General features: G+C 39.9%; 1 long non-coding RNA gene across 1 annotated transcript in view; it reads left to right on the top strand.

The window, feature by feature from the left end:
• Window positions 1–11,158: 11,158 nt before the first annotated feature.
• LOC101748281 overlaps window positions 11,159–25,523 on the top strand; it is a 28,610-nt gene continuing 14,245 nt past the window's right edge. Inside the window, exon 1 of the long non-coding RNA XR_005860334.2 lies at window positions 11,159–11,265. This is a non-coding gene — a long non-coding RNA (uncharacterized LOC101748281). The remainder of the gene's footprint in view (window positions 11,266–25,523) is intronic.

The raw sequence follows: 25,523 nt of genomic DNA, 5'->3' as shown, positions 1-25,523 counted from the left end.
AGGAAAAATGCCATTCATTCAAACTCATGGAATCATTAGGTTGGGAAAGACCTTCAAGATCATCTAGTTCACCCATCAACCTGACCTAGATTCAGTGTCAATCCAGTGTTGAATGCTCTGGAAGATCTTACTTCTGACTTCAAAAGGAATCTTTTTGGCTATCTTACTTGTTTAAATAAACATTGTTAAGGTGTTCATTGACATCAGAAGTTTTTGCAGAGTAATTCAACATCCCTGGTTCATATCTTAAGAGTTCGTTGCTTTTTCCTTGCACCTGAGGTGCAAGACTGGATGTTCATTTTGATGTCCATCTCTGTGGAGCCAGCTGCAATTACTGGACAATTAATATAGAATGGCTCATGTAGAATACCGACTTAACAAAGCTATTCTTGTTGTGCCGCTTGTTGGCTGGGGTCTACTTAGTATTATGCATTTGTGCTGTAGGAAAAAAGGTGTTAGCATTCAATCCTCTTACTGTATGATATTTTCCTATTCTGATGCCTCGCTCGAACATGACCTTTGCTGCAGAAATACTTCAGAGAGGATATATTGTGCTTATTAATGGGGTGAGGAATCTCTGTTTTCGTGTCCTGATCTTGAAAGAGTTGAAATATAAACATCACCAACCTTCTAAAAACCCGTTCCAATTTTTGCCCGCTTTAATCCTTTCTAGTTAGTTTTCAAGAGTTGCCTGCCCATTTGCTATCACTGAGAGGAGAGGTGTGAAATGCCCAAGTCCTGTGAGTAAATCCTGGTGTGTACGCTCTTAGTTCAGATGTTCCATAATGGAAGACCTTACGGAGTGTTTCTCACTTGCTGTCTCTGTCTGTGACATTTACTTTTTCTTGCTGTGATTTTTGTCCCTTGCTGCATTCAGCAGTGTTGGGTGGTGGGGAATAATTGCACCCCTTTTTATTTAGCTTTTCCTGCCTTTCACAAGAATTTCTGTAGGCCCCTTGATCTGCTGAGGACCTGTCTGCCTTTCCTAAATGTGTAATTATTATCATTATCTCTAATTAATATGTGCACCTAGGTATGCCAAATGACTTTGTTTTCTCTCCTTCTCTTGTTACAGCTTTTGAATTGGGGCAGTTCTGTTGTTTTTTTTCTCCAACTAAGCTCTTGGGAGCAATTGTGTAGCCTTTACTGGATGAAGACCAGGAGCATAAATTTACTTTTTTGATAGGTACATTAAAAAAACAAAGTGCTTTAGAAAACAGCACAGCGTATATTTTATGTTCATCCTACTTCTTGTTTTTACACTGGCACAAAATGGAATATGTTCCTGATATATCTGGAACCTTTCTATTCTTGCTGAAGATAACCTGGACTTTAATCAAATACATAGTTAGTGCTGTGATGTGGTTTTGCTACTTTTGGTAAAGACAGCACCCCTGATGAGGAGCCCTGATCAGCATGGTCAGATGGTAGCTTGCAGAACTCACAGTTTGCTGAGAGCTGGCTTAGAGAATCAGCTGAAATAATGTCTTTTCAACTTTTTTTTCTTACTTTGAGACTGACAGTGTAAGTTATGTACACTTACACATGTCCTCAGTCTCATCCATAATCAGAGTACGATACACCAAGAGCTTCTCTGGTGCTGGATAAAGCAGCTATAACGAAACATATGTACTTGCATGTATGTATATACATACGTATATATAGGGTCTTTAATACATTTTATATATACGTATATATGTATTGAAGGCCTAATTTAGAGAGGCATTTGCATTGCTAAGCTTTAAGGGGCAGTATAAAAGCCATGTTGAACTGAGGTGAACTTAGCATGCATGATCAAATGAAACAGTTGTAGAAATCAGTGCCTACTGATACACGCAACAACATCATGTAGACTTCAGGAATGTGTGTGTTTTGTTTCTTTGGGTCTTCCTTGTGTACAAAGGATCTGGACTACAGAATTTTGCTCTTGTATGTATTTTGTTCCCCTTGAAATTTTTCCTCAGTGTATCAGGAAAGCCACTGGTTCCAGAGCCTGCTTTCCTCTCCCCAGCCTACAGGGATGCAGACAGCAGTCACCTGTGGGCACAGGGACTGACCAGAGAAGTGCAAACACAGCTTGACTAATGAGCACCAATTAAAAATCTGACCTGGTGCAACCTAGCACGGGGAGGAAGGTTGGAAATTACAGGTGAGGAGCAAAAGGAAAGAAAGCTTTTGAAGTAGCCTTTTACTCAAACAATGCAAAAAGCCTTTTACTTGCCTATGTTAATCTTGGAAAATTAGCATTTAATTTCTGTAATTAGCCTTTCACGCGCCCCAAGGATACAAGCATACATTTACACACTCATTTCTTTTAAATCTTGGAGGCTTGTCGTTCGGTTGCTAAGGGGAAGAAAAGGTTTTAGTTGGAGACAAACAGAAAACAGAACTTGCTCCCAGGTGTTGGTGAATCATCAGGGTATGAAGCTTTTAAAATATTATTTGGACTTGGGGGAAGGGAGAGGAGGAGAAGGATGTGGGGTATAAATTCAGTTTTCCTGCAAGGTGCTGAGCCTGACAGCCCAGGGGCTGTGTTCCAGTGAGCACAGAAGAGTAGTGGAACATGACTGCTGCCTACTTGTCCTCTCCAAGACAGAGTGGTCCTGAGGGTCAACACCAGTGCCCTGGCTGCTCATCTGGGAAACAGTCTGTAAGGTTGATGCTCATCTGCAAGCAGATGTACTGACAGCCGGTGTGCTGTCCATGAGCGGAATGTTATACACTCTCTGTGATCACTGGCCAGCAAAAAGCTGCAACCAAGGGAAATTGGAAGGGATTCAATCTGGGGCAGTGAGTGTATTTTACAGACAAGGAAGCTTCTCATGGAGGAGGTGGCCTAAAAAGGAGGCTGTTCTGCACAGAGAAGAGGACTTTTTAAAGAAAGAACTGAGTGAGGAGGCATGAAGTCATAAGAAAATAGACCAAAAATTTCAATTTCCTTAATTTCAAAAACAGGAGGATGCTAGGTGGAGCAGGAAGCTGATGAATAAGAAAAAGCGAGAACTGAAATGAATTCTCTCTGCTAAGTTACTGATCTTTAATAACTGAGTCTGAAGAGTAGATGCAGGGAATTTTATGATCAAATTTTCAGAAGTTATTACTGTTTCTTGAATTTTTACAGTTCTTTTTTGAGGTTTGCACCATAAGTTTGATCTTGAGAGTTGCAGTTTTAGCCATATGGCTAAAATTGATGCAGGTCAAATTTTGAACTTCAAATTATATGCAACACTCTACGGATCAGTGATTATGCATGGGAGTCTTTACAAGCACACCTTGAGTAAAATGGAAAAAAAACTCTATTCTGTTTGTAGGTAGCTGGCAAACAAGTAAGCCAGAGGGGAAGACTGTGACTTGAACTGCTTACAATGAAGTATCCACTGGAATGTACTATGTTGTCTGTGTCTGAACATTATAAAGGACTGCTGTATCTTTGTTAATAAAATACAGATAACTGTGATGAATTGCCATCCAGCTGGAGCGTTACCAAAAGACAGATATAATTGTTTAGAGTCTTTGGGTCACAATGATGTCAAAAAGGACATCCTATGATTGTCAGGTACTGAGAGATCTGAGCTGCCTCTCTGAGTGGCTCATGTTTGCCTGTTGTTCTCTCAGCAGCTTCTGCCATGAGTCTGGGATGTTTTGCATTATCTTCTTCCAGATCAGGCTGATTTGACAAAGACAGTTGACAAGGGATGGACATACCCCTTTTCAGGTTGTGTTCAGTCAGCATTGCAGTCTCCTGCTTGATGTCTTATGCTATGCCAGCTCCAGGAAGGAGTTCATCTTCCATCTTATCATCGCCTCTTGTGCAGATGTGGTGGCTTGGCCTGGCTGCAGGTGCTGGAACTCAGTATATGTCCTGGGTGCCTTCTCTGCACTCACCTCCCCAGATTAAAGGCTGCAGTGAGGTGAGAAAAGCCAACTAGCAGAACTTGACTGGAGGGAGGGGGTTGTCCCCCTCTGTTCAGCCCTCATGAGACCCCCATCTGGAATACTGTATCCAGACTGGGGCCCCCAGCACAGAAGGAATGTGAAATTGTTGGATCAAATCCAGAGGACAACCATGAAGAGGCTCAGAGAGCTGGAGCATCTCTCTTATGAAGGAAGGCTGCAAGGAGCTGGGCTTGTTTAGCCTGGAGAATAGAAGGCACTGGAGAGATATCTTTGCAGCCTTCCAGTACTTGAAGGGATCTTATCAACGGGAGTAGGACTGACCTTTTACACAGTCTGATAGTAATAGGACAAGGGAGAATAACTTTAAACTAAAAGAGGGAAGATTTAGCTCAGATGTTAGGAAGATGGTGAGGCACTGGGACAGGCTGCCTGGAGAAGCTGGGGATGCCCCATCCCTGGAGGCATTCAGCAGCAGGTTGGATGGGGCCATGGATAGCCTGATCTAGAGACTGTCAACTCATCCCACAGCAGGGAGCTGGAACTAGATGATGTTTAAGATCCCTTGCAACCAAAGCTGTTCTATGCTTCTATGACATCAGGTGTTGCTCAAATTCAACTAGTCAATCAAGATAACATGCAATATGCAACTGAGAAACTTCTAGAACTGTCTTTTCTTTCTCACCCCACTGAAGAAAAAGATGCTGATGATCCACACTCTCTAGTTCACTGTGCCAAGCCATCACTTGGAGATGGACAGAGTGTCCTTTTGTCTAGTAGGAATTGAAAGAATTCAATACTTCTGTAGCCAAATGTCAGCTTGGTTAGTCAATAATATTGCTTCTGACTTTCTTCTGGTCCTCAAATACTGCAAAACTTTGCCAAGGAGATTATTTTCTGTCCCTGTTTGTTTGGGGATTTTGAATCCTTGTTCTCTCATGCAGTGAATGACCTTGTCTTTGTCCTTCTGTTCTGTAGTGGATATACTTCACTGCTTTTAATACCTGTTAGTGTTTCAGCATGGGGTGCAGGCTTTCCTCCTGTGGTATGACTGCTATAAAAACTGTCTTCCATTTTGAAATATTCTGTGAGAGTTGAGCTTCCAAAACCAGAAGTTAGCTATTTTTTTTTTCTATACCACCACTCCTCTCCCCTTTTCTTGTGCCCACTCAACTAAGACTCCACTGAATTTGTATTTCATCTTGACTCTATGAGCAACATTACCAGACAGAATGCATGCTCCAGAAAGTTGTGGATTATTTTTATTGCTTTCCCTGTCAGTGCACTGCCTCACTCAGGGCTGGAACTGGATTCATTCTCAGACTGACAAAAACTTTCCGGGTAGTATTGCAGCAGTTATTCCTCTACCTTCTAATATCAGAGATGAGAGGCAGCTTGTGTTGCTTGCTCCCATGTCTAATAGTCTTGCAGAATTAGAAAAAGTAATTTAGGACTAAAAATGTCACATTAATTCCATTGGGAATCAATGAGGTAAGTTAGAGCAGTATAGTTTGAAAACACTGAAAATACAAGGAAGGCATTGCAAAGTTACTGGAGCTTGAATTTTTGCAATTATTCCCTGCAAACAAACACAAAACCTGATCATTCAGTGTGTCTACCTTTTCAGATAAATATTCTGGAGATTAGAGAATGAAAAAAATCATGTTGCTATGCAAAACTCACAGAAAGTACGAATATATGTATATATTATAATATATAAGCTGGTAAGATCAAGGCAAAACCTCATCCATCTTAGATGAATTTCATTTGTTCAAACCAAAATAAATGAATTCAGTCATACGAAGACTGGTCCGAAAGTAATTCTTCCTATTTTATTATGTTGGCCCATGATGTCAGAGGCAGATGTTGGTGGTATGGCAGTAGAAGTTGAACCTTCCTACCAATATTCCATTACATGTTGTTGCTGTGAAACAGACGGCAGCAGAGAGGCAGTCTGACAAAATGGTGCCTGGCATGGAAGTGTGTCTGAAGCAAAGGAGTGCTTCCCACTGAACACGCTAACTAAAGGAGATTGTTATTTAAAAAACCATAATACAGTCTTCAGTTAAAAATCACTTACGATGGTGAATCCACTGGTTTTATCTATAGAACCCGGAAGATAAGTAGTCAGTCCCAAATTTTAACATCCTTTGGATTTAAAGAGGATTTTTGAAGTTACCTAGCAAAAGCATACTTTAAGGTTCTGTAGAAAAAGCCTGCAACTCCCACCAGGAAGTTCTGCTAGACTTAGTATCTACTTTCAGTCTTCAAAGCATGTGTGGGTGGTGATTGATGTAGATGTGTTGCAGAGTGAGTATAAATACCAAAAATATTAAAGCTCTTCAAGTTTTTATTTCTATAGGAAAGTGTATCCACTCCCTTTTCCTGCTGTAAAAGGCTGAGGTTTGTTTTTCAAACATATTGTTTCTGGAGACTGAGAATCGGCACATGGTGTTTATTTTTTATATTATTTGAGTTTCATTTCTGTGTTAAATGCTTTGCAATTCAACCAGAATTTGAATGTATTGTTCCTTATTGAAAACAAATACGTAGACACAGCTTATTCATATCTGTAATGTGATGTCTAGGTGCATTGCTTACACACAATTCTTATTTGTATTTTAAATGTAATAACTACTGTGCTTTTAAAATTTGGTGTTAATGCTAACCTCCCCATGAGAAAGATTTACCCAATTCTGATGAGACTTTAAGTGATTGTGATCATTTTCCCTTGCAGAAAGTGGTGGAAGGTTTTATAATCTACAAAACAGTGGTACGTGATGGCTTCATTTGAAATGCTATAACTCTTTGGGTGCTGATCTTCCTGCAGTGACTCTGGTAGTTCAGCATCCGAAGGTAGAACAAAGTCCACTGCCTGGAGGCAGTGGTTATTTCTTTTGCATCTGAGAGGCAGAGAAAATATTGCAAAAATATTGAAAGTATCTTCTTTCTCTCTCTGTTTTAGGAAATGCTGCAAATTGTGAAACTGCCACCAATGAGAGTGGGTCTCTTGGCCCAAATGAGAGTATACAACTGATTAGTGAATGATTATAGGGCAACAAAGAGGAGGAAAATGCCTTATCCTGAAATACATCCCATTTAAGCAGGGTACTCAAATTCATGCTTTACTTGAAGCAGTAGACAGATTAAGAGAACCAGTAAGAACCTTACTCTGTCAGGGTATAATTGGCTATATGAGAGGTAATCCTAAAGATAGCAGGCTCTGGGGAAAAGAAGTAGTAAAGGCCATAGATTTTGGGGGACAGAAATTGCTTAGCTGTTAGATTTGACCTTCCATATTAAGCTGTAGAGGTGAAGGAAGGAGCTAGGGTTCTGAATTTAAAACACCCAATTTCCTCTGAATGAGGGAGAAGATGGGCATAGATAATTGGATACTGTTACTATGGGGTCATGATGGAAGCAGGAAGGTTAGTGTGAAGGTAAGTCTGTAACTAACAATGGCTCAGCAGAACATGTTATTTCTAGAAATAAATATTTAGAGGGGCTGAGATGACCATGCCTAATAAAATAAATAAATTATACATGGAAATTATGAAGGAAAACAGGGTTTATGAAGGATCTGGGAGGATTACTAAACATTCCGCTTCACCACAGGAACAAAAAGGGACTTAAAAGAGTGAGGAAAGGAGAAAATTTTATATGCAATTCATAAAATCCTCTAAAAACTTACTGATAGTACTTTGAAAAACTGGTGTAAAGTGATGCTATGTAGATTGTTAACGCATATTTAAATGCAGGTCAAAATATGTCAGCTACAATACTTGCTAGAGAAATCTTTGAAGCAAAGGAACTGGGAACTCATGAAATCTTTTCGCTTGCAGTAGACTGGGAAAATGATTATATGTTCACATAACAGCATCTTAGAAGTACATGGAAAATGCTTCTGTACTATGCTAGAGATGCATCAGCTTACTCTAATGGCCTCACATTGTGTCTTCATTAGAATTACCACAACAAAGCTGTATTTAGACTTTGTGGCTTCTCTGAAGCATCTTCTCTCTTCTTTTCACTTCTGTTTGTGACAGCTTTTGAATATTTCCTCTGGGATTTGGATGTTTACCACAATATGTTTTTTTTTTTTTTTTAAGAAAAATTTTATTTTTGGTCAATATTATTGTAATGTCTTGTCCAAAAGTACCAAAAGAAGTGTGTTCTCACTGAATGTTCCTGTCTATTTGATTCCTTTAATTATGTTATTGAGCCAAATGTTATTTGGGAGGGGGGAGCTGTAGGGGTATGTTTTTGAAAGAACCTTAGACTAGATTTTAAATGACCACCACCAGAGAAAAAGTGAAGTTGTGGGCCTTCAGGTATAGTGTGTAGACCATCTACTAATTTATTTTAAAAAGAACAAAGCAAATACAAAACGTGGTGGTGAAAGATGGCCTTTGCAGTGCATTGGTGAACATACCTGAGTGGGGAGCAGTTTTGCTTTACTGTAGCTGTTGATGTCTGTTTTTTTTAATTCTGTTTTAAAATGGGTCATTCTTAGACTTACCAATAACCCAGCGTTTTCTAGACTTAAAGCATCCCAGTTTCAAACTGATAACTCTGAAAGTCCTGTTTGAAGTCTCTTCGAGTAAAAAGCTGACTACATAAAATCTACCGTATAGTGATACAAAATTTTAGTGTGCTTGTAGTTATTAATTACGTTAATGCAATGCTCACAAGCTACATAATTTTCTTAAAATTACATTTTAACTTCAAATTAATGTGCTGAATTACTTCATTTTTTTAGTCTTAAAATCAGTTTTCCTTCATTTTTAATACATTGAAAGTGAAGCTTGATAAAAGATTGGTATTTGCAGCCAACTTCTGGGAAAGACAGAAGAAATTAGATACATGTTTGGAAAATTCCCAAGAAAGATTCCAGGTGAGCTGTTATCCACAGGGAGGTGTTGGAGAAAGCGTAAGGAAGGGAAATGAAAGCATTGTGGAACATTGTTTATATTTTGATGGTGGAGCTGACTGCAAGGGTAAGAAATTGAGAATGTCACTGTGGTAAGTGGTACTGATAACTGCAATTGGAAGAAGTTTTGCATGCATGGAGGATTTTGAGTTAAACAAGCAGTTATTGGGTGTTAATAGATTTTTTTTTTCCTTAAGAAAAAATTCAAAACAAAGCACTCATAGCTCAAAAAGGAGATTCACTGTTTTTAGTATTCTCTATGAGAATAAAAATGCTTTCTAATACAATGTTAATGGGATTTATTTAGCTAGTAGGTCTTCAACAGCAAAGAATGTGAGTATGAAGGGACCACACAAATGAAAACACCTCCTTGGAAGGTACCTTGACACCAACCAAGCATCTCTAGTGGCAGAAGGTATGAGAGAAAATATGCTTTTGAGCAATGGCTTTACTGGAACAGCTTTATATGCAAAAATACTTATTCAAAGAATTCTTGATGGATTTAGGAACTGGGATACATTTTGTTGGAGAGAGCTTGGGTAGCTTTATGTCCACATTGGTTATAACTGCTAATCACACAATGAGGGGACCTAGGAAGGTTCAGCCTTGTTTGAACTAGTGCTGTTAGCAGCTTTGATGTTAACACTTGGATTTTTAGCCTTTCTTGAGACACCTCTTGTCATCTGCCTGGCCACACATTTTGTCCTGAAGTTTACAGTGGGGAATGACCCCTTCACTGTTTCTGGTTGTCCCAAATAAAAGGAGTATATCAGGCCCTGAGGTATTTATGTTGTTATAAGCACTTAATAATGAGCAACACAACAGGCTACAGCCCAATGTGGTCTAATTCAGCATAGCTCCTTTGCGAAGCAACATTGATTTACTCTCGCTGAGGATGTAATGAAGTCATTTTGTACCTTAACCTAGAAGCCTCCTTGTTAGTACAGCAGCAAATGTACTCACTGGAATTAAAATTACTTCTTCTTCCCAGGTAAACATATGCTGAGCTTTGTAGTTCATCACTTTGAGATAGGATTTCCTCAACTTTGCTAATTAGCAGTGTTGCCCAAATGGAAAGAAACATATGGCTTGTGACATGCTGACTTGAAATATTTGGAGTCCCATTGGAGAATAATTAAAGTGATTTTGATTTACTGGTATGATGAAGTACAAGCCATTCATATTTGGCCTCATGTCTAGAAGCTCTGAGACAGCAAGTTACCTTAGCAGGATAGCTGTAATAATTAACATGAGCCAGATTGGTATTATTCAGATAGCTTTGTTGCTGTTAACCATCATTTGTAATTATGAAGAGACTTTATATAACCCATGTAAGAACTTCAGTTTACCTCTGAAAGTCCATGTTTAGTTGGGCATAGTTTAGACTGAATGGTTGAGAGACTCCAGCATTACAGTTCCTTCTGAAAACATAGGTTATTATAATGAAAAAAATCTCTCCTGTCAAATGGAATCCTTTCCCCCTTTTTTTTTTGCTGATAATGCCAAGGAACATGCTGTCCAATGCAATTTTTCACAGGGAGTTATTTATCTTTATTCATCCCTTTTGGAAACAGTTGGTGAAAATAGATATGCATGGAAAGGAAAGATTTTTTTTCTTTGAACAAATAGAAAATATTAAAATGAAATCCTCAAAAACTTTGGTCAAAAATATTTAATAACAGCTCAACAATGTTTCTGGAAAACAGAAAATAATGTATGTTCGTAAGAGTGAAAACTCTGCTACCTACTAGGAATAGAATTAGGCAGAATTGTAAACATGAATGCTGCAGAATAAATGGAAATGGAACTATATAACGTAGGCAATGGATTTCATAATTATACACAACTTAGAAAATGCATGCTAAATAACTGATGGAAAAATCTCTACTCAGAGGCGTACTGTATGCTGGCAGCTTCAGAAGACAGGTTTCTTGAAACTCTAATGCAGGATAAATAAAGCAGGGTTTTGTTGGTGTATATTTGTAGAGAAGTCACATAGCATCTGCATATAAAGACTCTAATAGCCCTATGTTTTGTATAGGAATTTGCCATGCAGTTCTCTTCACTGGTGAAGGGCACCAGGTAGGCATTGGTGCTTAAGTAAGTAATTTAGAATTAGTCTAAACCTGTTCTCTTTCAATGCTAATATGTGTCCTACTCAAACAAACAGCAAAGCTGAGCAGGGTCACATCCTAAACGTGAATCTCAACCTCTCAAAAAGCACAGCCCTCTTTCAAAAGTGTAACACTGTGTTTGACGCAGGAGTTGCCATGGAAAAATACATTGAGCCAATCATTCATAATTTATTTATAGCCATTAGAATGTACATCCCAAGATCCAGTAGTAACTCTGATTTAAAAGAGGGGAAAAAAAAGCAACACAACTCAAAAACATCATCCAGACAAAGGACTGAAGTGGATAAACTGTTGGGAACGTTGAGGGTCTGTATGGTCAATTATAGTATTTTACAAAACTGACCATATTTGTTTCTAGACAGGGCTTTGAAGTGTCAATGCTGTAGATATTTGCTTCTATATTTCTGCTGCTGCTAACGTTATTACTGCTGTTGTATTATTACCATCTGTTCAGTGACTATATAGCGGAGACAGTAAATATAAATTTTAAGTGAGATTTGTCTTTCAATCATCTTTTCCGAAACATTGTGCAAAAGTGAATGCATTGGAGAAGTCTGTACACCTGCATCTTGCTAGAAGCATGGTACCCAGGGTGCTTAGAGAACTACATTAGGCACTGGATATCTTCCTTTTTGTGGCATTAAATTGCATTCAGGCAGAAATCTTTTATTTTGATTAACATTACCTGAATTTCAGTGTTGATCTCTTGTAGGTAACTGCAGAAGCATCAGAACCTTTGTGCTGTATCCCCTGTGCACTTTATCTCTGGTCAGTAATGAAAATCAAACAAGCAAATGCACAAGTCTTCAGTTTAAGTATTTATATATATTGGTTTAATGGGTCAGTACATGTTGGGGTTTATTTTCTTCTCCAGGGAGGTGCCTTATTGTGACGTTAATTCTAGTGGAGGCTAAGGAACTCCTCTAGAGTTTATTGCCCTTGTCCTTCTGTCATTATGTGGCTTGCTGAGTGTCATTTCAGTTTGGCAGTGAGTCGAGAATGTCAGCTCTCTTTGATGTATAGCTCTCTCAGAGGTTAAATCAATAATGTTTTAAGCATATCGCTTTCTTTCAATGAGGCCACTGTTGGGGGAATTCTTGCAGCTCTTCAGCTTTCATATTTTGCATTGAAAATGCAATATTTAGGAGTAAAATTCTCATACCAAAAATCTCAAAGCAACTACTGCATAGCTGATTTTAGTTACCTGGTATCAATATGTGAGCCTGAAAACTTAGGTTTGACTGCCTTGAAGCTGGGTATGTAAGAAAATTTTCTCAATACAACGTGAGCCTTTATTTATTCTCTCCTGGTTCACAGAATGCCTTCTTTCCATAGGCTGATCTTACATTTAGATCTATTGACTTTCTCAAGACTTTGTGTGGGGGAGGAAAGGAAGATAAGCTTTATCTAATCATGAACATGCCTAATGACTGCCCAGCAGGCCCTGTGAGGGCTACACTTGGACCCTCTAATGGTGGTGGGTTCCACATTGCTCCTGAAGCATATGGACCTCATGATGAGTAGAATTTCCAGAGAGTGGCTCCTTCCTAGAGAACACGCCTCCATCTGCTCCCTTGCAGCATTCTTTACTTGGCCCACCAGAGGGATGTGGGGCTCTGTTGAATGTGTGCTTTTCCTCCAAGAGAAATCAAGCTACGAGAAAATCCATCTCACTTCTCAACACTTTTTGCTTCTTCCAGAAACAAATAACTTTAGAAACTCAGAGATATTTACCTTCCTCTGGCCCAGCAATTTGCCTGGTGCGTGGGCTGCCTGGGCTGGAGGGCCTCCACATATCTGGAGCTCCTGAGAAAGCCGGCTGTCAAAACTTCCACAGCATCAGCACTTTGCTGTGCAGCACTCTTCATCCTTCTGTAGGAGAATTTTTCCAACGGCATTCTCTTCCATCTGAAAATCACCAGCCAGTTTTGGCAGACAGCAAGAAATCCCACATCCTAACAAACTGCCCACGGGTTCTCATGCTGAGCTATCTAGACAACATACCACATGTTCATTGAATTAAATAGAGGTGAATGTACAGAGGGAAAAACATTCTCCAGCTTTGCCAAGATGGCTAATTGCACTTTGCATCCTTCAGTGAATTCCACTTTTCTTTCTCTCTGGTGATCTCAGTCTAGCTTTCTTCAAGCATCTTGTGTTTCTCCATCTCTAACACCTAAAGTGCTATACAGAATTGTATTTAATAGGCACCTGCAGGCTGGGGATGGGCTTCCCAGCACCCACACAACACACAGTAGCTCATATCTGCAGCTCTGTGAAATACTTCTGAGTAGTGCTGGGAAAGCGTTGAGGTTTATTTAATTGTATGTTTCATTTAGAAAGTTTAACATGATTTGAGATAAATATTAGCATATCTTTGGAAAACTAGTGTCTCATTCTTCATTACTGGCCTAGCTTGGAGCTTAAGAAAATATTAGGACACCCAAATCACAGGCCAAGTAGGAGAAATAAATAGTGCCCACATTCCCTATGCCCCTTTGCTAAGGTGGGCAAGCTTTTCCTTGTGTCTCAGTACAAACTGCTATTTGGACACCATAATGTTGTACAGTGATCTCTTGTTTCCACATTGTACCAACATCATTACAATTCTTAGAGACTTCAGATTTGTTTCAGTCAGTTTTACAGTACTTAACTGTGTTTGAAGTAGGAAAGTAAGGAGGTCTGACTTTGCTTAAATGGATCTCTTACACCTCCTGGGAATTTACTAAAACATGTGCTTCCTAGAAATAGCCATGAGAATTTCACCAGGAATCGATTTTATGACTCAGTAACAATCTTGAGATGGATTATCATAGTACTTACACAGGCGTTGATGCCTTCAGATTTTCAGATTCCTGACATTAACTATATCACAGCAAAGAAGCCAACTGAATCAGCTGTCCAGTAAGAATCCTGAGAGCTGGAGCACTACCTGTACTTCCTGTTGTTTGGCATGTGCCTGGGGGAAATTTGGTTAGCAGCTCAAAGACATATTTAGGAGTGATCTGTAATATTATATGAATTCAGATTGATTTCTAATGGTTGTAAACAGAAATATCATTCTATCAAACAGGTACATAGATGGAGGATGCTTATGGATGTTTCTTATTCCAGTCTGGTTCTTCTTGGAAGGACTCAATTTGCTGGAAATAATTTCACTCTAGAACTCAGGTGAAATCTTTCAGTGCTGGATTTTAAGATGCTGACTGTGAGCACAGAGCCAACTTAAGACTTCTTTGTCCATCTTTCCTGTCTTACTTCTTCAGTTGTGCGAATACAGACTTTTGGAGCTATGTTGCATTACAGAAATGATCCAGATAAAAATATCTATCTAGAAAAGGAAGGGCAGGGAGTTATTTTTAGTCCGATTTAAGGTCTAGCATTATTTTTGCACAAAGTGTGATATAACTTAGAAGTTGGCCAGTGTGGAAATAAGAGTATTCACAAAGTGGCCACTCTGCATGGGAGGGACACTGCTTTAGGCTTTGGAATTCAGTGATTGAAAGCTGAAGATGTGATCTGTATTCGAGCAAACATAGTCAAAGTACTTTTGCAAATGTGAAGGTAGAAGGTTACATGCAAGAGGAGCATTATAGTACCCTTTAAGCTTGTTAAAACTGTTCAACTTTTCTGTTTTTGGCAGAAAATGTACTTCTATGAAATATTTTCTTGCAGAATGCTGCTCTCAGCCTGCCCTTATTATCTTAATAAAAGAAAAAAATATATATTTCAACTTCTAGTTCAGAGATTGTCATTTGGCGCTTACAGAAATACCACAGAGTCAGAGAAGGCTCTAGCTGATGCATTTTAAGTGTAGGTGAGGAGCCCAATCCATGTAGGAACATGTGTCAGAGGGCTAAGAAGGATCTGGAGTGCGCTTCCCATGAGGCACAGAGGAAGATAGCTGGTTTGCAGTTTTGATAGACAAAAGCTGCCAGGATTTTGTTTAATTTTTCTGCCCTAGAGCCGAATTTTCTGAAGTATAGCTGTAATTTCCCTGCTACAGCTGAAGAGACAGGAAATGTGTTGATCCAACCATAGCAGGGGCCTCACCTGCTTGCCCAAAGGCTCTGTCTCCACATCAGCTCTCAGTATCAACAACCCTCTGTATTTATTTATTTATTTATTTTTATAAGCTCTGTTTGCTTGGTGTATCTCTCCAGTCACACTTCTGGAACTTCTAAATGAGAATATCAGCCAGTAGTTGGGGTACATATTCCTCCATGTGAGAAAATGTGCTCATGCTCTGAATAGTTTCTGTAGCACAAATTATGTGGCACATAAGCTCAATACTAACATTTTCTTTTCCCCAAAATGTGTTACTTTGGAAGATACTAGGATATGAATGGTGAAAGCAGTTTTACTTTGCATGGTAGGACTCTGTATGCAGTAAGCAAAGACTGTAATATTTCATGAAGGGTTCATAGCCAGAGGAGATTCAGTTAGGATAGGAGGAAAAATTTCTTCTAGAAGGAGTGGTGATGCAGTGGCACAGCTGTGCAGGGAGTGGTGGGGCCACCATCTCTGGAGGTGTTCCAGAACCATGAAGTCACGGCACTGGGGGATGTGGGCAGTGAGCATTGCAGGGTGGCTTGGGGTTGGACTTGGGGATGTTAAAGGTCTTTTCCAACCTTTATGATTCCATGATCTCATAGTGGCAGGAGTGTTTCTAAACCTGAAGCTATCGCTGAGTGCCAGTGCCAGTGCTGATGAGAAGGAGCAGATTTACAGCCCTCACCCTTGTCCTGCTCCTCTGCTCACTGCCTAGCACCAGAAACGAAGGCAGAAATCTTGCAAAAGCTGATGTGGGAGGCAGGAATAAAGCTGCTTCAGAAACGGAGCTCTGACACAGTTGTGTCTGTTGTGAGCTCTCTCTAGTGGGCTGTGGTTAAGCAGTAATGGACCACTGCCAACCTCTCATCTTCCATGGGCTGTGCATTTGATGCTCTCATTAGCATCTAGAATAACAGTTTATATTTATCCAAATATATAATTCTGTATGTAGTTCTGCTGTTCTCATTGTCTGTTAGGACATTATGGGACTCAGTTGATATGTACTCGGAAGTACTGCAGAGCCTGCTTTTTGTTGCTTTTCACTGCTTGAAGCCATCCCAGAGCCTTCCTAGTGGATATTTAAATGCTTTTCCATCAGTCTCTTCTTGCTTCCTCCTCTTCCTTTCTGCACCTGGAGGCACATGATTTTATTTCTTTCTTTCTCAGTGTTTTCTTTCTGACAACAGCTGGGCTGGGCTTGAAAACCCAGCCCCAGTGTTGAACTGATTTTGGAACCTGCAGCATGAATGCTGCTCCCATTACATGCTATGAACTCTTCTGGTGACCAGAAAGGGAGTAAACTAACTGCTCTGGCAAAAAAAACTGTTTGTCATAACATGCATGTTCTCCAGAATCGCTCAGAGGAGAGCAATGATACGATGAGTTTGGTGGTCTCTCAAATGGATAACTTCTTCATATTTTCAAGCAGTGCAAGCATTTCAGGATGATAACAGCCAATTATTTGTTGGCATAAATGGAGAAAACAAAGAGCTTGTGTAGCCTGTGTAAGCTTACCTGTATTTAGGACATATGAGAAAAAACTGGACGTCCAACCTAGATTTCTAAATTGATTATTTATTCAATAGTAGCCCATGGATCTTGGTTTGTAACTCAGATTTAAAGGTGTCAGACTCTATGATCTCCAGAGGTCCCTCCCAGTCCCTATGATTCCGTTATTTCTCTTTTATTCTAGAAAAATCCCCAAGTCTTTCCTTCTCTTCCGTTCAGCTGCGTAGGCTGTGTGTAATACTCTTAAGACAGACGATGCCCTAGGAAAAAAAGCACTCAGTATGTGCTAGGTCACTCTGAAACCCATCCACAGACTTCATGTAAATAGTTGTGCAAGTTTTACTCTTCTAAAATACAAAGTTTAAAAAAGTGCTAGGCTTGGAAAACATGCGTGGAGGTGGGGGAAGCAGCAGCAGCCGCTGAGAGTTGCTATTTATTTGTTGGGTGAGGCGACACTTTCTTCTTAGGAACTCCACATTGGCTCACTTAAATGTGGATGTACACCTGGAGATGCCCTGAATGCCAGAACTTTATCGAGTTCGTATCATAAATAGTATAAATTTCAAGTTAGTGTAAAGCTTCCTGCTACAGCAGCAACCTGTGCAGTGCTTTTGGAATATTTTGTGGAACAACCAGGTTGAGTCAGCAGCTGATGGATGGAGGAAACTTGCACAAAGTGTATGTATCCTCTCCTGCTAGACGTGCTGCAAATTGCAGAATATACATTCATCTCTTAAGTATAAGCTTACATTGCTTAATTGCATAGTGAGGGGGGAAAAGCTCGTTAGCAGACTGAGGCGAGTACCAAATGATAACATCGCTCACTCTTTCCTATAATATGGAGTGAAAAGATAATTCCTCAGAGTCTCTGTGGCCTGAGCTGAGATACTGAATGAGTACAGAGAGGCAGATTGCCAGAGCTTGTCTTCTGTAACCCTTTCCAGGTGATGGTGCACAGAGAGAGTGATTCTTTGGCAGGCTACAGAAAGGTCCTTAAGAGGTTCTGGGATTTGAAATCATAACCACTGCAGACTGGTTCCTGGGGGAGGTTCTGGGGGGTTGATTCAATTAGAGATAATTAGGATAGCAACAACTGGGATGCTTGAAAATGACTGAATACTATTAGGCTCGGTGAAATACAGAAGGAAGAATAATAGAATCATTAAGGCTGGAAAAGACTGTTAAGATCCCCAAGTCCAACCCCAGCCCATCCCCACCATGCCCACTGCCCACATCCCTCAGTGCCACATCTCCACAGTTCTTGAACACCTCCAGGAACGGTGACCCCACCACTCCCTGGGCAGCTGTGCCACTGCATCACCACTCTTCCAGAGAATAAATATTTTCTAATATCCAACCTGAACCTCCTCCCCACTGTGCATCTTAAAACAATTACCTCTTGTCCTACCAGAGAGATGGTGACCTGCTTCTGAACTTCTTGCTTTAGGATTTTGCTCATAGAACAGGCAAGATGAACTTTTTTTTTTCTTTTTGACCATCTTTTACCTACATTTGTTTTAAACATTTTATGTCAAAATACCTCATATATTAATTTCCACTTAGTGTAATGGAGCAGCATCACAGTTGCATTTCTCATTGGGGCTGCAAATAGCAGTAATATATTGCTTGTGGAACCGTTTTATTGTATAAATTTATATTATTACAGAAAAATCAATGAAGTCTTAATTATGACTTTAAGAGAAGTGTAGGCTAGTACCTTAATCCTATATCAATTTGCTTTTATTTCATTAAAGCATAAACATTTATCTGCCAAGAGCATTATTAACTAGTTCAGCTTTTGGACATCCAGATATAACGTTTAAGAAGGAGTCCAATTAAATGATTTATTTCACGTTCAGCCAGAAATAAGGTACATAATAATAAGCTGCTTGAAGTGAAAGGGCTTGAAGACACTGTTTGTATTAAATGAGTGAAGAAAAGACCCTAGACAGAGCAGAAATCTCCTGCTTCTGACGTTTTCATGTTACTGTAGAAATCCAAAGAACATACGCTATTGGTATGCATTTTTGCTTGAGAAAGTTATAAATATTTGAGCAAGATCAAACAGAACAGCAAAGGAGCCCTGTTTTAGATGTGTAGCTTTTTGGAAAAATAAAACAGATCTGAATCCAGTGAATATGGACTGGCGTCAGACAAAGCTCAGCGCTGGTGGTGTTTAGTCTGGGATCTTCTGTAAAGCTGCATTACAAAGACATGGGTTTGAATACATAAATCTATGAGGTGATTTCTTCTTTCTCGTTGCTCTCCTATATCTTGTCTTCTGATCTGGGAAGAAATGGGCATCTGTAAGGAATGGAAGCAAGAGATGGACCCAAAATACCTTTCTTTGGCAGAAGGCTCCACTCAGCTGTTTGCTTCCATTAGAACATTAGAAGAGCTCACCATGGTCTGTGGAAATAAGCAGCAAGCAGTAAGATCACTGGTTAGGACCAACGTGTAGAAAGGTATTTGGGCACTTCATTTCTCTCATGCCCTCCTCCAGGGCATGAGGCCCTCGCTGTGATGGTTAAATCATGGATGTCCCATTGCCTAGCAACATCAGCAGCTGAGGAAGGCACCTGAGCACTTATTCCCACCTACTCATGACACAGCTTTATTTTAAGATGTGTAGAGTACTGATTCTGTTTGTTTACTTTAAAGCCTGATGCTGATGAGGTCCATTTGATGCCCTTTGGCTCCTGGTTGACAGTGGTGGTGAACAGTGCTTGCATCTGTGCTGCTTGCATGTGATCTAAAGCAAAGTATGTTATTATCCTTTGTGCTTCATGACTGTAAGTGCTTCACTGCTCTGGGAAGAGTCAGGGTTATACTGTGGGTTGCAAAGAGACTCTGCTTAGGAGTCCAAATTTGAACATGGAGTGAGGTCAGTAAGAACACCATCACTTTTCTTTTGGATGTGTGGATGTATTGGCTGAGTCCTACTTGTTTGATTACATCAGGGATTAGAGCACGTGTTGTGGAGGTACTCACCTTTGTTTTCTTTACGCCTCCAGCAAAAGAGAAATTTAGACCTGTTTCTTCAGAATGCCACGAAAGGGAAGTACAGAGCTAAAGAGCTATTTTGATTTTTTAGACTTCTCCTGGCATATGGTGAACTTGTCCCCATTTGTGCAGAAGAATTAAGTATCAACTGCCAAGTCCCAGACTGGCTTGTGGTCTCAGAGAGAAGCCTTGGTGTCAGTTTTTTATCTTACATAGGTGATGCTGCCTGCACTTATTCCCTTCTTCTGAGTGATATCGGAACAGGAAAGATGTCAAAACTCCACAACAGGCAGTTTCCTCTTCATTTAGAAGAGCATCATTGCAAGACCGAGCCCAGCTAGGCATTGGCTGGTTAAAATGCATTGATGGTAGTACTTATATTCTCCAGAAGCTCAACTTTCTCCTGTGTCAGTGTCTAAATACACTGATGATTCAGATGGATGTGCATTGATTTTTATGAATGTTGATGAATTTATGATGTGGATAACGAACCACGACAGTAATGAAAGGAAGGAATAGACTTCTAAAGGGCAGCTACCTCCCTCCACATCCCCCTGTGACTGTACCTTAAAGGCTGGTGTCATGGGGAGTGCTTTGGTGATAACAAGACATAGAGAGCAAGTGAAGTTTTTCAGGTATTGGGACATATTCCTGATGTTCCCTGAACTCAGATAATGTCTGTAAATTCTCTGGTGTCTACTAAGAAGGCAGTACTAATTTGGGTTCTCTCTTTCCCTGTTCAGCCATGTCATGATTGAAACTGTAGGAACTGTAATATCTTTTGAGACCTCTTATTCCTGTGACAAGTTGGCTAAGGGGTTCAAAACTTTTTTGGGAGTTATATATGTACTCATGCTGGCAGGTGGCATCTGCTGTGTAAGTTGAATTCTGATTAGAAATGAAGACAAAATGGCAGTGGTGACTGAGAAATGCTTGTTTTTGGAAAACGATTGAATGATAAGGATTGAAATATGAAGATTAAATCACTGCTGGAGGAGACGTTGCTGTCAAAAGCATATGCTTTGGGACCATGTCTAGAGAAAAATTGGCACTTTTTGTGAATCGCTGTCTTCTGTTAACGAAGCCAGTCTATCATAGATGAATTGAACTCCTTTGCAGGATGTGCTTTGAGGATGATAAGAACTCTTTGAGGTTGGTGAAGGAATAGCAGGAATAGCTACAGGACCCTGGCCTGCCCACAGGCGGACAGTGTGGGTGCTGCTGTGTTCCCCCCACCCATGTTATCTGACTTATTTGGCAGTCACCTTCAGTATTATGCTTTCTGGATCACACTATTGGAAAAGTGCAGGATGACAAAAAATCAGCTATTAGTTGTCTGGTAATTCTTTTCTTTATTAGAACCAATGTGATACAGTCTATAAGTTATGGAAAGTTTCCCCCAGTGCTTCAAAAGGCAAAGAGTTGGATTTGGTGACTAGAACAGTACTCTACACGTAGATCCTTTGCTTGGGTGTGACAGGCATGAATTCACTCATTACGTTGCCTGAGTGTGGGAGAATCTGAGCTTGAATTCAGTTTTCAGAATCAACGATTTCCCAAAAAGTCTGCTCAGCAACAGACCTGAGCTTATGACAGGCTCTTCAGATCATTCGCTGCCTTCATGTTGGAATTGTGTAATGCTTCACTTCTCTGTATGGTTCATGTAATAACACAGCCAGCATACACATTGAATTTCCTTCTGGAATCTGCCAAGCAAAAATGCCGTGTTTTTTTTGCAGTGACTTCCTGTGGTATAAACGATGGTTTGTGTATTTGTAAAGTAGATCTAAAGGACTGCTGTCTCCAGCTCAGCTTTGGGGTGCTGGGATCAGGCTTGTTTTTAAAATTTATAGCCCACTTTGACATGACCACACTCCTGGAACAGCCTTTCTGGCATCACTGTACATGGCAATGACAGAAATTAAACATCCTTCAGCCCCCCTGCCCCCAGCCCTGAATTTCAAACGCTTTAGGAGTGCTGATTGCAGCAGAGCCTGAGCAGCAGGCATTTTTTCTGCTTGTTGTTTTTATGTGAGGCTTAGATTAAACACACAAAGCAGCTCACACAGGTACAATGGCCAGAAGTTTACACATGCTTCTCTGCTAGGGTGGCAGGCAGTTTTGTGTCTTTAACAAGTTCCTGGTAGCTGTCCTGGTAGAACAAACAGTGGAAAATGCATATTTTTCATAGAATCATGAAATTGCTTGAGTTGGAAGAAACCATGAAAGGCCATCTGGGCTAACCCCCCTGCCGTGAACAGGAACACCCACAGCTCCACCAGTTGCTCAGAGCCCTGTTCAGCCTGACCTTAAGTGTCTGCAGGGATGGGGCATCCACCACCTCTCTGGGCAACCTGATCTAGTCCAGTCTACTGCCCTTAATGTAAAAAAAACCTTTTTTCTTATATCCAGGCTAAATCTCCCCTATATCCAGTCTAAATCTCTCCAAGATTTCATTAAATGCAGTAGGCTTTGCTGTCTGTGTTGTGGTCCTGCTCAGACATCTACTGAAAAAGTCAGCACTGGTGGGACCTTTGTATGAATGGAAACAATGGAGAGATTTCTCCTGCAAGATGACCCAGTCCTGTCATCCTCTCTGTGTGCTGGAGACCTGTTTTCTGTCTGTCCTCATTACTTGCCCAAACTGGCAGGGATGGCAGCAGCTCCATTCACTGCAGTGTGCCCTTTCAGGAGTCTTCAGCCATTTGAAAAGTCCTTCTGCAAACCTTGGATATATGTTGCTATCAGGGCAGAGTGGGCTGCCCTATTTCTGTAAGCTCTACATAGAAACTGGGTTGCTGAAGGCCTTTTCTTGCTCTCAGTACTCTACATGGTTGATCCAGAAAAGGATGGTTTTGTTGAGACTCGAGTATTTCTGAGGGGAGGGGTCCATATTCATGTGTGTGGGGAATTAAAAAAGGAAACATCAGCACGTTCTGATGGAGATGTCCTCATTTAACTTAATGACAGACACCTACTTCCTTCACAGGGGTCAAGATTTCGGTGTCCTGTGTGCGGGGGATCTGTCAGCTACGTTATCCTTGTTATAGCAATAGCTGAACTCCTGTTAGTGTAACAAGCCATGGGGAGCTGCCAGTTAGCAGCTCTGTCACTTGTGCTCTCCTGTGTGAATGTTTGCATTTGATTGCTATCTTGGTTAGTCCCAGACTCTTCATGTTCCTGAAATGCACTTGGAACCATTGTACTGCTAACAGATGAAGAAAGAGTCTTCTCAAACTGGGCAGACCAGTGTCTCTTTTGGGTCTCTTCTCACATGAAGACAACCTTGCCTCTGCTGCGCTAATTCTCCACGCAGATCCTTTGTGTACACAGCCACCTCTGAGACTCCTTTTGCCTTCCAGCACTCCCAGGGCTTGGCTCTGCTTTTTAGCTAGGTCTCCTGGTCTCTAGTCTATTTAAGGGAAGCAAGCACAGATAGAAGAACAAATAGCATGACGTTTTGGAAGGAATGGCAATGACAGCATAACACTGACTTTATACGTGATAAATCATAACTCGAGAGTTGGAAAGACCCACTGGACAATGTCTGTCCAACCTATTCAGGCAAATCTTTCATGGAAGAAGGTTTCACCTGTGCATGGGTGCTCTGTTGACATGGTGCTCTTCAGAGCTTATCTGGGTCAGTGTTGTCACTGTACTCACCCAAATTTCTCTTCTTTGTGGTCTGTGTTCTCAGGTACCCAATTCTTGCATTTCCTTCCCAATCTATTTGAAATACAGTAGATGATTTCCTGGGAAAATTTGCATCTTTCTTTTGCTTTTCTGATCTACATCTTGACATATTTCCACTTGATTTTGGTACTCAAAGCTGTTTTATTTTCTGCTTGTGGGTAATCTCTTGGCTAAATGTGTGTGATGTCACAGGCTTGAAGAGGACTGAACCTTTTTATTCTCTGCCATAGGGGAAACCCTCCCAGTCATACAACTGCAAAATGTTGCCAATGAAATGGTGATTTGAGTCTGAAATAGCATTTTGGAAATTTGCATTTTCTCAGCTGAAGAGATATTGCTATTTCTGTTCCAAATGGTGTTCTGGTCTATAAAACTTCTCTTTGTAAACCTAGAAAAATGGTAAACCTTAGCATTTCAGGTGATGCTGTATGAGTCTTGTATGGGTTTTCCATTTTATCTCTCATTTTCTTACTTCTCTGTTTTCTGTAATGTATAGCAATACCCCAATGAATTGCCATCTCCCGCTTTGCCAAATATGCTATACAGCTGTTTCAAAGATTTCTCACTTCATATTGAAATTTGTCTACAGAGTGAGTAGATATGACCAATAAATGAAGCTAGAAATGACTTTAATTGAAAATGGACTTTTTGCTCCAACATCCAAAACAGACACAGTGCATCGTTTCAGGAGGGCAGTCCAGACTATTTTAACATTCTGGAGATCACTCAGTGGTATCATCTGCATATGTATAATCTTGTGTTTTCTTCTGTTTGTTGGTTTCTTGTGGTTGGTTGGTTTTCATTCTGCTCATTCTTTTTATTGTTACAAGTACGAATGATAATGACTGGATAAAAGTTGTACAGCAGTATTTTAGTCAGTATAGAATTTAGATTTGGGAGCAACTAGCTTTTTCTCCTATCAAAACAAAATCAAAAGCTAAGCTGATGGCTGCAGCTTTGGGTTGATGGTAGGAAATGCATGAAGAAGGATTTATTTTCGAAAATTTCAGAAGGCTAACCTCAAACACTGGAGGCGAGAAATGTTATTTAAAACCAGCAAAGGAATTAACAAACAAGTTAGTATTTCCCTCAGGCAGGTGAGAAATAGGAAATTAACCATAGCTTACTGATATTAACCAAAAAATTTTGCAATGTAAAGAAAAGCAAAGGCATAATATTGATATGATATGGAATACATGAGAAAAGTAAATTACCCTTGGCATGGGTAATGTCTGTTAAATAAGAAGTCTGAGTTATTAGGGAATAGAAGAAAGACCTATCAAGTGATAGGTCTAGAATGCAGATAACTTTCACAGTGGTCAGTTGCTTTTAGGCTGCAATCCTTTCTAACTAGATAAGCGGTCTTGGTGATATACATATTGTAAAGTAGGTTTTAATTACAGATTATTGCCACAATTCATTAAATATAATGTAATACCACTGTGACACAAGCTAGTTCACTTATCTGTACCAATTAACTACTCCATGTTTGTCAGATTATATGCCTAATTCATGGCTAATAAGTATATACAATATAAGAAGGGTTTATAGGGCTGTTTCTAAAGATAGTGTGCATCTAGCTTGCTGCTAACCTTGTTTCTAACACACTGGAGTTTGTGTTGAAGTTAGTTTAAGCAAAATTGTTTTGATGTCGATTAACTCAATCTATTTGGTTTTATGTAAGCATGCCTCTCTGTAACAACTATGGTCCCTCCTAACAGGGTTTTCAATCTGAGAAATAAGCTAATAAACTGAAGAAATAATTAGAAGTTACTAACCAGAGAGATGGCAGGATCATGTTCTTTGATAGTAAGAACGCTAAAGAGCTTGTCTGCTTTTTCTGGTTAGATTTAGTCTAATAGTAATTAAAGATAAACAAAAACCTCTATGAATCTTGCTTTTCTATCTAGAGGCAATCTTGCTGTAGCAACCCTTGTACCATGATATAATGCCTGATAAAGGTACTAGTGCTATCCTAAACATCAAACCCAACAGAATAATGACGAGTTATTAAAAACAACAATAACAAAAATCACAAACAAAACAAAAACAAACAAAAATACCAATAAAGAGATAGATTTTATTATTATTATTTTAATTTTTTTTTTTCCTCATGACAGCATCCTTCAAAAGCTAAGCCATATAAGGTCATAATTTTTAAGGACTAAGTCTGGCGCTGGATGTCAAGGAAGAGAATGTGGAGTGATCAAACACATAAACTGCTAGGATAGCGGTAGAAAGGCATTTGCATTTGTACTGGATGTGGGTATACCAGGTCATAAGAATATATAGCTGGGAGGATGCTA

This window comes from Gallus gallus, chromosome 5 (assembly GCF_016699485.2).
Source record: "Gallus gallus isolate bGalGal1 chromosome 5, bGalGal1.mat.broiler.GRCg7b, whole genome shotgun sequence".
Classification (NCBI taxonomy): Eukaryota; Metazoa; Chordata; class Aves; order Galliformes; family Phasianidae; genus Gallus; species Gallus gallus.
The sequence above is the reverse complement of the archived record's forward strand: the minus strand, read 5'-3'. Positions and strand labels throughout refer to the sequence as shown.